The sequence below is a fragment of the Bombina bombina genome, chromosome 5, assembly GCF_027579735.1.
Source record: "Bombina bombina isolate aBomBom1 chromosome 5, aBomBom1.pri, whole genome shotgun sequence".
NCBI classification, from domain to species: domain Eukaryota; kingdom Metazoa; phylum Chordata; class Amphibia; order Anura; family Bombinatoridae; genus Bombina; species Bombina bombina.
The window spans coordinates 685,845,504-685,861,763 of record NC_069503.1 but is presented as its reverse complement, the minus strand read 5'-3'; positions in this window follow the sequence as shown (position 1 = coordinate 685,861,763).

The window sequence follows — 16,260 nt, the reverse complement described above, 5'->3', positions numbered from 1 at the left end:
TACTCAGCCAGTTCTGGAAATTTCTATCGTTTACCAAATACTTAGGAAAAAAAAACGTTTGACTAGAGACAGTTTGTCTATTTATTATGTTAAGCAGCAATGTAATTGTAGCATGATCTGAGATCGTTATATCTCCGATATCTGCTTTCCAATCCCAGCCAATCATTTTATCTGCGACCAAAAAGAAGTCTATCCTTGATAAGGAGTGATGCCCCTTAGATAGACATGTAAATGCTCTTACATCTGGATTTTGATTACGCCAGACATCTATTAACCCTAATTGCGAACAAAATTCCCGGACGATACGGGTCTTCCTATCCCGCGGGGAGCTAATTACTTCCTTGTCCCTATATAAAATAGGGTCCGCTACTAAATTAAAATCTCCTGCCACTATAAGTTGTTGTCCAACAAACTTATGGAGATATAATAGCATCTTATCCCAGAATACCCTGTCCATTTTATTGGGGCCATAAATGTTGCATAGTACATAACGATTTTTATTAACAGTAATTTCGACAATTAAAAATCACCCTTCCGGATCTCGTTTAATTGATTCTATTTTGTATTCCCAGTTTTTATTGAAGAGGATAGCGACTCCTCGTTTACATGATTTAAAAGGGGAGGCAATCACCTCTCCTACCCAGTTAGTCTGCAGTTTCAAAGTTTCCGAATCTTTTAAGTGTGTCTCTTGGAGGAAGGCGATATTTGGTTTAAGTTTTGCCAAATGTTTAATTATCGGCTTCCTTTTTATTGGAGAGTTTATGCCCCCTACATTCCAAGATACCAAACTAAGGTTATCTAACATATACCCCGAAAGATAGATTCAACTGGGCGACACAACATAAGGCACATAAATCATGTTACAAACTGCTATTTGTAACTTGCCCTTTAAATGGAAAATTGCCCTGCTTCCCTGGATTTTGGAGAAGCCTATTTGCCAGCCTCCTTCCTCATGACTATGGCCCCTGGAAGATTGTGCCCCTGAGAACATATTAACTTTTGTTGGGTGTGTGTGGCCCTTTAAGAACCATCTGGGGACATATTGTGACTTTGATGAACAATGCCCCTTTAAGACTATGTCCCCAGACCTGTGAAATGACTTGTCCCTGGCTTTCTCCCACTTGGTTCAGTTTCATTGTGTGCCATTAAGAGTTAAATTTTGTTCAGCTTCAAGAAACCTATTCTAAATACAAGTCTGCTGGGATTAGCTCTAATTAGGTTTAGTGATCAACTTTCCCATTGTCTAATCAGACTAGTATTGATAAGGTGGACTGCATTGTTTTATTGTGTGTAATGTTATCTGCTGAAGTAAATGTTGTGGCCTGTCAAAGGGAGTGTCTCTCTATCTAATATCAAATGTGTGATGGGGATTTTATGCCTCCCCCTGAGAGTGTCCTGTTTGCATGTAACCTGAATAAAAAGGAGGCTGTGTGCTCCAGCACATCAGACCTATTTTCTGTCCCTCTAACTTGCAGCTTTGACTCATGTTTGTAGGGGACAGCTTCAGCTAATATCACTACAGGGATTGCTGACTATGGTGCTGATGATTCTTTGGTGAGCGCTAGGAGCATCCTTTTCTACGGTCCAACTTCCAGCCAGCCTGGAGGCAACCGTAACATTTGGCGGCAGCGGTGGGATCGCGTCCTAGCGCAAGGAGCAGCACCACAACAGCACTGGTATCGTAGGAGAGAAATTGAGGGCAACGCTAGCCACTGCGCAGCGTCCCTACCTACAGCAGCATGGAGCTGACAAGACACTGGTCAGAACCCTGTGAAGAGCACCTCAACCTGATCCGTCGCTATGAGGGCGCTGATTTCGTTCCAGAGGTAAAGAGGCGGCTAGTCCGATATGGTCCAGACCCTGCACAGGAGGTAGTCAGTCGCCTCATCCGGGAATTGGCTACTGAGAACGAAGCGGCACGAGCCTTTGAGCGCCAACTGTGGAGTTTGAGGGTATGGACACCTGGTCTCTCTCCCCAGCCGCAGCATGTTCCACAGGGAGAGGAGAGCAGCGACCTCCCACCCCAGCGGCAGTATACTGTGCAGAGGGAAGAGACAACCGGTCTCCTTACCCAACCCCAACCAGAGATACCAGAGGCAGCAGGCCTCATAGACTTGTCCTGCGAGGACCCCCAGCAGGCAGGTGGAGATGGGACCGCAGTCTCTCTACCGGCCCTACAGGGATGCTGGGCAGGCGGCCCAGATCCCCAGCGACAGACCCAGCTACAGGGAGGGGAGAGCATCGACCTCCCTCCCCAGCCGGAGTGTGCCTTCCAGGGAGAGGAGACAACCGGTCTCTCTCCCCAGCCGCAGCATGTTCCACAGGAAGCGGAGAGCATCGACCTCCCTTCCCAACGGCCGCCGGAGTATCAGGAGGAGGAGGTAAGCCAATCTCCCCCTCCCCAGCTAACTCCTAACTTGGGCCCAGGGTTAACAGTGGAGATGTTAACCCCCACTGACCACCACGTTCCCTTTGCCACCGGGCAGGACTATGCCCCAATTCCCCCAGCAGAAGAGCTGGCATCAGGACAGAGCGCTGCTGGCCTCTGCCCTACAGACCTTGTCCTTGTTACAGGACTGGCCTGCAAACCCCTCACCCCAGCAGAAGCTCTGGCACCAGGGCAGAGTGCTGCTGGCCTCTGCCCCCCAAGTACCATCAGCTATTTGCCCAGCTGCGCCAGGAAGGTCGAGGATGCCACACTTTCATCCTACAACCTGGAACTTACAGGCCAGTACTACGTATTGTGGGGGGGCTACTTTGCTGCTAACGATTATTTGTGGGTGGGTTGCGAGACTTACTTAGGCACTGACCGGCAGAAGGTCAGGTGCCTGGTTAGTCTCCCTCCAAAAGGGGAGATATGTTACAAACTGCTATTTGTAACTTGCCCTTTAAATGGAAAATTGCCCTGCTTCCCTGGATTTTGGAGAAGCCTATTTGCCAGCCTCCTTCCTCATGACTATGGCCCCTGGAAGATTGTGCCCCTGAGAACATATTAACTTTTGTTGGGTGTGTGTGGCCCTTTAAGAACCATCTGGGGACATATTGTGACTTTGATGAACAATGCCCCTTTAAGACTATGTCCCCAGACCTGTGAAATGACTTGTCCCTGGCTTTCTCCCACTTGGTTCAGTTTCATTGTGTGCCATTAAGAGTTAAATTTTGTTCAGCTTCAAGAAACCTATTCTAAATACAAGTCTGCTGGGATTAGCTCTAATTAGGTTTAGTGATCAACTTTCCCATTGTCTAATCAGACTAGTATTGATAAGGTGGACTGCATTGTTTTATTGTGTGTAATGTTATCTGCTGAAGTAAATGTTGTGGCCTGTCAAAGGGAGTGTCTCTCTATCTAATATCAAATGTGTGATGGGGGATTTTATGCCTCCCCCTGAGAGTGTCCTGTTTGCATGTAACCTGAATAAAAAGGAGGCTGTGTGCTCCAGCACATCAGACCTATTTTCTGTCCCTCTAACTTGCAGCTTTGACTCATGTTTGTAGGGGACAGCTTCAGCTAATATCACTACAGGGATTGCTGACTATGGTGCTGATGATTCTTTGGTGAGCGCTAGGAGCATCCTTTTCTACGGTCCAACTTCCAGCCAGCCTGGAGGCAACCGTAACAAATCACTAAGGGAGCGTGAATACCGCGAGAACAGGTAAGGGGTGAGAGAGGCTAGGAGGAGAGAGGGGAAAGGGAGAGAAAAAAAAAAATAGAAAACGGAAAAAATATAGACGCTTGTCCAGCAACATAAAACAATCCATATTCCAATACATAATAATCAACACCTTTCCACAAACTATTGTTAAATTCAACAAATCAATTTCCCTTATTTTATACTTGATCATAAAATATCCAAAAAAGCTTGTCCATCAAAATAACATGATTCATATTCCAATACATAATAATCAACATCTTTCCACAAGCTATTGTTAAATACAACAGATCAATTCCCATATTTCGTACTTGATCATACAATATCCATTTTTTTGCAAAAAGACAAAGCTTCCTCCCTATTATTCACTACATAAGAAGATCCAGCCTTGTTAATTAAAAGTTTTGCAGGGTACACCAATCTAACATTATATTCAGCTTTGAGGAATTTATCAAAAAAAGGGGCCATTTCCTTTCTTTTGGCTCTAGTTTCTGTAGAGAAATCTTGATAGATCCAAATCCTATGTGAATTAATATTAAGAGCATTAAGCTTCCTATAATAACTCAAAAATAAAACTTTGTCTTGATAATTGACAAACTTAAAAATAACAGGTCTCGGCCTGGAGATAGGGCTATTGTCTCTAAGTATCCCAATTCTATGGGCTCTCTCAATCAAAAATGGTGTAGAGGGAGGTGGAATCAAGAGGGCCTGAGGCAGGGTGACTGAAACAAATTGTAACAAGTCTCTGAATTCAGTTAATTCAGGTAGGCCAATCACTCTCAAATTATTTCGCCTCGACCTATCTTCAAGGTCCTCTACTCGATTTTGCAGCTGAGTGATGGCCTGAATATCTGATACAGAAACAATAGAGTTCACCCTATCCTCTAAATCGGACACTCTTGTCTCCACCTCGTCCATTCTGGCTGTGAATTGCCTAATCTCTTCTGTAAGATTAACTATCTCCGTCTTAATTTCTTGTTTAACTGCTTCTAAGTGCGGTGTCATTACTTTTGCCATTTCGGCCAAAAATTCTGACATATCACTGCAAGAGAAATTCACAGTTCCAGTTTCTTGGGGGGTATCTTGAGATGTATCTATGTGTTTAGGGTTGCCTCTCTTGTCCTTTTGCTTGGGTGGCATTATAGGTGAGGCCCCTTTCTGATGGGAGATATATCTCTCCATTCACCGCAGTGTAATGTGTGTTTACTAAAAATATGCACAATTCTTCCATGCGTGTGAGTGTATTTATTTACTGCAGCCCCCTAAGGGGTTGTAGCAGGATGCAAAACAACAAAAAAAAAAAAAAACCCACGTGATATGTGAAAAACAAAAATAAAAAAAAATAAAAAAGTGTGTTGTGAAGAAAAACAATAAATTCTGGTGTTGTGATACCTGTGATGTGTATCTAGTGACAATGTGCGATAATCCTTACTGTGTATATGTCAATTTATACTCTGCCACCCCCAAACGGGTAGTGTCAGGGTGTGCGAGGAAAAAAAAGAAAAAAAAAAAAAAACAGGACAGGAGGGGCGCTATTCCCCCTTAAGACTCCTAATTGGCTTTGTTCTTTACTGATCCTTAAAGCAGAAACAAGCAACATCCATGATTTACCAATTATCTATTATTCTACTGCAGACTGATATTTCCGACTAAACTCTCAGCAAATATACTTAATTAACACTATCAGGTCTGTAGAGTTTCCTTAGCAGGCAAAGGTAATTTCTCAGAATGGTTAGGCGAAATTAATACAGATGTTAAATATTGAATATCTTATCACAATACAATTTACAATAAATTTCAATATGCATAGTTCAATCTTGTTCTTAGTTAACCTTCTGATTTAGGTCTATATAGCGACCATTCTCACAGTACACAACATAGAACGGAGGACCAGAGCGCCAGAATAGTTCCAGGATAGAATATCTCAATTTCAACAAGACATTTTCAGGTCCTCTGTTACTTTCCAAACCAAATCGCCTGTAAACGTCTTAGACCCTATTTCTTAGTTTTATATATGGGAACAATATAAAAACAATTTTTTCCCACAATCGCCTTTCACTGCAAAATACCAAAACGATAGACAGTAGAAACACTATTCCTAGATTTTCCTGAAGTATATGTTACATGAAAAAAAACCTCATGCTTCCAATATTGTATCCATATGTTTCTTATGCAGGTGGTTGGTATTTGCAACTTTTAATCAACATATAAGTTACCCGTCTCCAATGTCTCTTTTTTTTTTTAATGCTAACCAAACTTTAACAGTACTTTGTAACAGCACTTTGTAACACAGTTATTTATAGTTAAACAACTTATGGGGTTCCTCTGAATGTAAGTACTTTACCAAAGAGCTCTTCTTTCAGCTCCAATCCTCTGAGGCTTTATTCTCAAAACCCACGCTGGCCTCTAGAAACCCCACTTCCATTACCTTTGACTGCTCCTCTCACCAAGGCTATTAATAAAATGTTCCCTCTGTTAAAGTTTAACTTTGGCCACTCACACACTCTTCAGGGTCTACTCACGCTACTGCTGCCACTTTAGCGACACATGGAGTTTACCGGGGCCTTGAAAATCTTCTCCACGCTGCTACAACCAAGCCGGTTCTTTCCTTTCTGCTGCACCCTCTCCTAGCCAATATAGGTACGTCTTAGTTATTATGTTAACTTTGATCTGTATGGCGGGTGCGCTCTTTCGAGTCTTCTCCTCTAGCGATCTATCTCCTTACTCCAAGAAAAACGCTTCACCACAACACAATGCTAACACAGGGGCCATGGGATTTGCCCATCCCCCGCTAGCATTCCGGCGATCTTACTGTTTTTCAAATGGGAGATCTTTCCCGGCAAACTCCACTTTCCTTCTTAGTAGCGCACCGTAGACCACCTATACGTAGAGAGTCTTATTGCTGTGCAATCCGGTCACCTTTACCCGCTCTGCACCATGCTGCAGTTACAGCGTACACCTCCGTCTGCTTGCTTGTAAAGGCCTCGCTTAGTACATGTGGTGCTGTGTATCCGTCCAAGCTTGATCTCCCAAATCCAGTGTATTGGAACACCGTAGCGATAAATGGGGTGCTTTAGCAACAAAGCTTAAATTTTGCCTCTTGTAGACTTCCCACCGTGATCCGCGGATCTCCTGCCGGCCCGAGTCTATACAATCCGGGCAAGGTAGACTACGGTAGAATGGTAGGTCTTAGCGTCCCATAAACTAGGACAGCGAAGTACAAGGTAGCTACCAGCACGCTACCTGTTAGCTCCACCCCAAACGGAAGTCCCACACATTTATCTTTTTAATCAGCACACAAGAAGAATGTTGAAAAATATAACACAACGAAGATTTGCAAACTACACAGGCATGTTGCTAATATGATGACATCATTAGAAGCTTTAACCATACAGATTACAGCATTAGGACTGTACCGCCCCTTTTAGCAGTTTCTCACTCAATACTACAATATTACATATACGTAGATGAGAGGTTGGAAGATCTTCATTATTAATGGGATTTCAATGGGACACATAAAATATTGACATCTCGTCAATCACTTATATATAGAATATTAGAGATGTCAGCCGCAAGATCTTCATTATTACTGCGATTTCAATGGGACGCGTAAAATATTGACATCTCGCCAATCACTTATATATAGAATATTATAGATGTTACCTGTTACTTTATCGTTTTGCAACAATATTGCAGCAAAATTAATCTATCAGATTCTATGCCATGTCTATGCACACATTATACACAAGTATTCACTTTTAATCATGTTAGCGTGGATGTGTGTTTTATAATATAAGATCGCATTTCCTAAGTATTTGTTACACATATGAACAAACATCACAAAGATGCACTGTATATGTTACATTTTACACTTTCACATAACGATTTATAGGGGGAAAACAAAATTTCAGCCCTCCAATACAGCCCTAGTAAGGTGGCGAAGATCGTTATAGCCTGCAGCATTCTGCATAACATAGCTCAGTGGGCAGGGATGCTGCAAGCCGTCCAGGCACCCCCCGAGACCTCCTCCAAGATGAGGAGGACAACCTTGTTCTAGAGGGGCCATTCCGGGATGAGGGGGTCAACGTCAGAGACAACATCATCAACCGCCACTTCAAATGGTAAATACTATAAGTTATATAGGAGCATTGACAATATGTGAGACTTTTAGGAAAATGAAAGTAGAATCTTGCTAACATGTTAGGATTGTTCAAGAAATGATTATTGCAAAATATAATTATATTTTATTATCATAGGCAATTTAAACATCAGATGATTCTGGCATTGGCACCTGTAATGACTTTGCCACCTGATTTTTGAAGACAACATCAGATGGTAAGTAGACACAATGAGACCCATTTATCAAGCTCCGAATGGAGCTTGTGGGCCCGTGTCTAAAGACTGCTGCTCCATAACCCTGTCCGCCTGCTCTGAGCAGGCGGACAGGAATCACCACAATTCAACCTGATCGAGTATGATCAGGTTGATTGACACCCCCTGCTGGCGGCCCATTGGCTGTGAGTCTGCAGGGGGCGACATTGCACCAGCAGCTCTTGTGAGCTGCTGGTGCAGTGCTGAATACGGAGAGCACCTGATCCGCACTGTCGGGTCAGGTCCGCAAGACCTTTAATAAATAGGCCTCAATGTATGGACTGAGAATGGGGGGGAGTTGCACATGCACAAAGATCCATCATATGGTATACAAGTAGTTTCAATGTATTATTTATTTTAGACATTATTTGATTTTAGATATTCTGAAAGGGATACATGCCACAGATAGCAGATAAAGGGATACTCTGAAGCACATAGCATTGCCAAAGTCATACATTAGAGGTTAAGTCTACACAATATATGTGACTCAGCTTAACACTTGATAGTTAGTACATAACACAAAAGAGGCTACATATCCTTAGTAAGATATTGCTATAAATATATAAGGAAATAGGTAGTGTTAGGGGGAGGGATGAAAAAATATGTACAATTTTTTAGATATTTGATTTTCAATTTATTTTACATTAGGGAGATATTTTATTTACAGACTGAAACTGAAGAATACCCATGTGATCCTGTCTGTGGCATTGTCTTTCAACTGTGCTGACTTCGATAAACATATAAAGACACCTTCACATTGTAAGTATACCTATTGTATGGAACCAGATGGGGGTGAACCCTGATCCATTGCAGAACTATGTACCATTTTATTATTGATTTGATGTACAATCTTTATTCCATTAGGGAGTTTACTTCATCTACAGACTGAAAGTGAAGAATACCAGACTGAAAGTGAAGAATACCAGACTGAAAGTGAAGAAAACCAATGTGATCATGTCTGTGGCATTGTCTTTCAACTGTGCTGACTTTGAAAAACATGCAAAGACATGTTCACATGGTAAGTGGACACAATTCTATGGAACAAGACTGGGGATGCAGGATACATCCTATGGGAAACACTTATGTTTCCTCTTTTCTTTTAGATGGTATTTCACAATCATCTATTTGGAAAGTGATGAATATGACACAAAATGAAGATAAACTCATATTTTCTATAGAATCGACTTTGAAAGACCATACATCCAGGTTATTTTGCACAATGCATGCTATTAAGAATCATAGGATGAATAATGTGCAACTAATTCATAATATATTGAATGTGTCAGACAACTTTAAACATGTCCTATTTTTGAAGACATTTCTTTAATATACATTCCCCTTACTTTGTAATTGGACTCAGATTGTGATCAATCAGACAGATAGAGGGATACATTTCATAGTTGACATTTAGGTATTTTACTTTTTTAAGAGACAGGAAATAATACATTCAATTATGTCCCTTATACAATTTAATAATTAGGAAAAAAAATAATTGTATATTAGGCATTATTTTGTCTAATTCTAAATGTTAATATGTAAGTCAACTCTTGATTAGACAATTTAGTATTATTAATGTTAAATTATGTGTAGATAGATATAGATGATATTGATCTCGCTCTCCATTCTGAACCTGGTTTTAATATCAGAACATTAGAGCATAGACAGAACATGAATTTAAAATTATTAGATTTACAGAATATTTGTTTAGTCATGTTAAATAACATAATTGATTTCATATTCTAATTTGTTTTTTTGTTTTTTTAGAGATATTCATTTTTGATGAATTCCAAAACGAATATAGATATATTGTTAAAAATGTTTCCCCCTTCAAATAAATATCTTTACATACTATATATATATTTTTTTTTTAATAATAATAATTATATATATATATATATATATATATATATATATATATATATTCATATTCTCTATCCAAGTAAGATAATAAGAAATACATCCTTTGAATATTAGGACATGTAAACAATATATTAGTCCCATGACTGTTTGTTAAAGTATCTTTTTTACAAACACATGCCTGATTTAAATATAATACAATTGTAATTTTCAGTAAAAAAATCAAATATCAACACAGCTTAAGCAGATAATGAGTGTTTAAATCTTGTATCTTAGAAAAGTTAGATACAGCCATTTAATTTTCGGTTGTGTGATTTAGAGATTTACAAATCATACAATGTTAATGACGAGGCTATGCAGTATAAAGTCTACATAGCAACTTTCCCCATGTCACTTTTAAGGAATGTGTAGGGGGAACTTGTTAGATTAAGGTGACAGTGTAGGTTAATTTATATATATATATATATATATATATATATATATTCACATTCTAATATCTATAATTATTTAATAAATATTTCTTTAACATATTCATAAAATAAATATAGCTTAGTTATTATGGTATCATTATTTGCAAGGTAACTTAGGTAGATTAAACGATCTTTAAAGAAAACATGATAGCTAAGTTTATATTCACATTTAGACAGAGCTAGTTATTTTATGCCATACTGATGACTTTTCAATCTAGTGGAGTCATTTGAAGGGACAGTTAACTCATAGATATTTCAACATATAATTTCTCACAATTATCCTCTTTACCTGCTGGAGAGTATAAAATGGTTTACAAGTATTTATGTTACCCTTCATTTTTATTTTAACCCCTTAATGACTCATGTCGTACAGGGTACGTCTTGCACAAACTGGTCTTTAAAGACCAGCGACGTGCCCTGTACGACATTAGGGGTTCAAAGCGGCTGGAAGTGATCCTGATCGCTTCCAGCCGCTTCCCGGTTCTTGCAGTGATGCCTCGATATCGAGGCATTCTGCAATAACACCCCTTGGCCATCCGATGCAGAGAGAGCCACTCTGTGGTCCTCTCTGCACCGGACATCGATGGCCGGTATCGTTGGTGGGTGGGAGCTGACGTTGGAGGTGGGTGGGCGGCCATCATTGTGCCCTATGATGTCGAGGAGGGCGGGATCATGGGCGGGATAGCCGGGGGCACGCAAGGAGGCGCGCACACGTACACGGGGGCGGGAGCGTGCACGGGGTGGAAGCAGGTGGGAACAGCTACACTACAGAATTTTTTTTTTAATAAAAGTGGGATAGAGTGGGGTAAAATTTAATTTAAAAAAGCATCTAAGGATTAGTCTTTGGGGGGAAGCTACACTACAGAAAAAATAAAAATAAATGTAAAAAAAAACATTTTTACCAATATATACCAAGATGGGCCTAGATCAATACTTGGGGTTTTCTACTACACTACACTAAAGCTAAAATTAACCTTAGAAACTCCCTACATGCTCCCTAATTAACCCCTTCACTGCTGGGCATAATACACGTGTAGTGCCCAGTGGAATTTAGCGGCCTTCTAATTACCAAAAAGCAACGCCAAATCCATATATGTCTGCTATTTCTGAACAAAGGTGATTCCAGAGAAGCGTTTACAACCATTTATGCCCTAATTGCACAAGTTGTTTGCAAATAATTTCAGAAATCTAAAGTTTGTGAAAACATTTGTGAAAAAGTGAAAAAAAAAATTTTTATTTGATCTCATTTGGCGGTGAAATGGTGGCATGAAATATACCAAAATGGGCCTAGATCAATACTTTGGGATGTCTTCTAAAAAAAAACATATACATGTCAAGAGATATTCAGGGATTCCTGAAAGATATCAGTGTCCCAATGTAACTAGCGCTAATTTTGAGTGCTACTTGTACTTATTGCCCTATAACTTGCAAAAAAAGCAAAGAACATGTAAACATTGGGTATTTCTAAACTCAGGACAAAATTTAAAAACTATTTAGCATGGGTGTTTTTTGGTGGTTGTAGATGAGTAACAGATTTTGGGGGGTCAAAGTTAGAAAAAGTGTTTTTTTTTCCATTTTTTTCTTATATTTTACATTTTTTATGGTAAATTATAAGATATGATGAAAATAATGGTATCTTTAGAAAGTCCATTTAATGGCGAGAAAAACGGTATATAATATGTGTGGGTACAGTAAATGAGTAAGAGGAAAATTACAGTTAAACAGAAACACAGCAGAAATGTAAAAATAGCCCTGGTCCTAAAGGGAAAGAAATTAGAGGTTAAAATAATTTTTTCTCCTATGGTATCTGCAGCTATTCATAATGTTTTTGTCCTTAAGGCAAAGCTGTGTAAACACAGCCATTATAAGATATTTCACTCCAAGTGGGGCATACAATATATAAATACAAGATTTTAAAATTTAGGTTGATTATTTTGCAGATATAAGATGTATATGTAAACAGTGGGATAAAGTTAGGAGATCAGATTATGGGGGGTAGTTATCAAGCCGTCAACCTCAAATACGCTGGAATTCCGCAGCGTATTTGTGGCGAGGCTGATTCGCCTTAGTTATCAAAGGCTCGAGACCGGCAAAAGTAGAATTTTGTGACGTAAACTTCGATCCGCCGGACTCAGTCCAACACAGATCGATTCTTACGTCACTCCAGATGTTCCGCACACAAGTGCGGCACAATCTGACTACTTTTGCTAGTTATCAAATGACTAGCAGGTACGCTCGGCACTTTTACGGCCCAGCGTACCTGGTTTTCAAACCGCCACCCCTGGAGGCGGCGGATCCCATAGGAATCAATGGGAGTCTGACCATAGCGAAAGTACAAGTTCGCTGCTGACAGACATCCCATTGATTTCTATGGGAGCTGTCTGCACCTAACACCCTAACATGTACCCCGAGTCTAAACACCCCTAATCTGTCCCCCCTACACCGCTGCAACTAAATAAAGTTATTACCCCCTAAACTGCCGCTCCCGGAGCCCACCGCAAGCTACTCTATACATATGAACCCCTAAACCGCCGCTCCCTGAACCCGCCGCAACCTATATTAAACTTATTAACCTCTAATCTGCCCCCCCCTACACCGTCGCCACCTATAATAAATTTATTAACCCCTATCCTGCCCCTCACTACACCGCCGCCACTGTAATAAAATTATTAACCCCTAAACCTAAGTCTAACACTAACCCTAACGCCCCCCTAACTTAAATATTAATTAAATAATATTTCTCTTATTAACTAAATTAATCCTATTTAAAACTAAATACTTACCTTTAAAATAAACCCTAATATAGCTACAATATAAATAATAATTATATTGTAGCTATCTTAGGATTTATTTTTATTTTACAGGCAACTTTCAATTTATTTTAACTAGGTACAATAGCTATTAAATAGTTATTAACTATTTAATAGTTACCTAGCTAAAATAAACTGAAATTTACCTGTAAAATAAATCCTAACCTAAGTTATAATTACACCTAACACTACACTATACTTTAATAAATTATTCCTATTTAAAACTAAATACTTACCTGTAAAATAAACCCTAATATAGCTACAATATAAATAATAATTATATTGTAGCTATCTTAGGATTTATATTTATTTTACAGGTAACTTTGTATTTATTTTAGCTAGTTAGAATAGTTATTAAATAGTTATTAACTATTTAATAACTACCTAGCTAAAAGAAATACAAAATTACCTGTAAAATAAATCCTAACCTAAGTTACAATTAAACCTAATACTACACTATCATTAAATTAATTAAATAAACTACCTACAATTAACTACAATTAAATACAATTACATATACTAACTAAAGTACAAAAAATAAAAAAAAGCTAAGTTACAAAAAATAAAAAAATAAGTTACAAACATTTTAAAAATATTACAACAATTTTAAGCTACTTACACCTAATCTAAGCCCCCTAATAAAATAACAAACCCCCCCAAATAAAAAATGCCCTACCCTATTCTAAATTAAATAAAGTTCAAAGCTCTTTTACCTTACCAGCCCCTAAAAGGGCCATTTGTGGGGGCATGCCCCAAAAAGTTCAGCTCTTTTGCCTGTAAAAGAAAAATACAACCCCCCCAACATTAAAACCCACCACCCACATACCCCTAATCTAACCCAAACCCCCCTTACAAAAACCTAACACTAATCCCCTGAAGATCATCCTACCTTGAGTCGTCTTCACTCAGCCGAGCAGCGATGGAACCGAAGTGGACATCCGGAGCGGAAGAAGTTAATCCCCCAAGCGGCGTTGAAGAAATCTTCCATCCGATGAAGTCATCATCCAGGCGGCGCTGAAGAAGTCTTCGATCCGGGCGATTTCATCTTCCAAGAGGTGCTGAAGAGGTCTTCTATACGGGCGATGTCATCTTCCAAGCCGGGTCTTGAATCTTCCTCCCGCCGACGCGGAACATCCTTCTTCACCAACGGACTACGACGAATGAAGGCTCCTTTAAGGGACGTCATCCAAGATGGCGTCCCCTCAATTCCGATTGGCTGATAGGATTCTATCAGCCAATCGGAATTAAGGTAGGAAAAATCTGATTGGCTGATGGAATCAGCCAATCAGATTGAGCTTGCATTCTATTGGCTGATCGGAACAGCCAATAGAATGCGAGCTCAATCTGATTGGCTGATTCCATCAGCCAATCAGATTTTTCCTACCTTAATTCCAATTGGCTGATAGAATCCTATCAGCCAATCGGAATTGAGGGGACGCCATCTTGGATGACGTCCCTTAAAGGAGCCTTCATTCGTCGTAGTCCGTCGGTGAAGAAGGATGTTCCGCGTCGGCGGGAGGAAGATTCAAGACCCGGCTTGGAAGATGACATCGCCCGGATAGAAGACCTCTTCAGCGCCTCTTGGAAGATGACATCGCCCGGATCGAAGACTTCTTCAGCGCCGCCTGGATGATGACTTCATCGGATGGAAGATTTCTTCAGCGCCGCTTGGAGGATTAACTTCTTCCGCTCCGGATGTCCACTTCGGTTCCATCGCTGCTCGGCTGAGTGAAGATGACTCAAGGTAGGATGATCTTCAGGGGATTAGTGTTAGGTTTTTGTAAGGGGGGTTTGGGTTAGATTAGGGGTATGTGGGTGGTGGGTTTTAATGTTGGGGGGGTTGTATTTTTCTTTTACAGGCAAAAGAGCTGAACTTTTTGGGGCATGCCCCCACAAATGGCCCTTTTAAGGGCTGGTAAGGTAAAAGAGCTTTGAACTTTATTTAATTTAGAATAGGGTAGGGCATTTTTTTATTTTGGGGGGGTTTGTTATTTTATTAGGGGGCTTAGATTAGGTGTAAGTAGCTTAAAATTGTTGTAACATTTTTTAAATGTTTGTAACTTATTTTTTTATTTTTGTAACTTAGCTTTTTTTATTTTTTGTACTTTAGTTAGTTTATGTAATTGTATTTAATTGTAGTTATTTGTAGGTAGTTTATTTAATTAATTTAATGATAGTGTAGTATTAGGTTTAATTGTAACTTAGGTTAGGATTTATTTTACAGGTAATTTTGTATTTCTTTTAGCTAGGTAGTTATTAAATAGTTAATAACTATTTAATAACTATTCTAACTAGCTAAAATAAATACAAAGTTACCTGTAAAATAAATATAAATCCTAAGATAGCTACACTATAATTATTATTTATATTGTAGCTATATTAGGGTTTATTTTACAGGTAAGTATTTAGTTTAAATAGGAATAATTTATTAAAGTATAGTGTAGTGTTAGGTGTAATTATAACTTAGGTTAGGATTTATTTTACAGGTAAATTTCAGTTTATTTTAGCTAGGTAAGCTATTAAATAGTTAATAACTATTTAATAGCTATTGTACCTAGTTAAAATAAATTTTAAGTTGCCTGTAAAATAAAAATAAATCCTAAGATAGCTACAATATAATTATTATTTATATTGTAGCTATATTAGGGTTTATTTTAAAGGTAAGTATTTAGTTTTAAATAGGATTAATTTAGTTAATAATAGAAATATTATTTAGATTTATTTAATTAATATTTAGGTTAGGGGGGCGTTAGGGTTAGACTTAGGTTTAGGGGTTAATAATTTTATTACAGTGGCGGCGGTGTAGTGGGGGGCAGGATAGGGGTTAATAAATTTATTAAAGGTGACAACGGTGTAGGGGGGGCAGGATAGGGGTTAATAGGTTTAATATAGGTTGCGGCGGGTTCAGGGAGCGGCGGTTTAGGGGTTAAACTATTTATTTAGTTGCGGCGAGGTGCGGGATCAGCAGGATAGGGGTTAATAATTTTATTATAGAGTGCAACGGTATAGGGGGGGCAGGATAGGGGTTACTAGGTATACTGTAGGTGGCAGCGGTGTCCGGGAGCGGTGGTTTAGGGGTTAATACATTTATAAGAGTTGCAG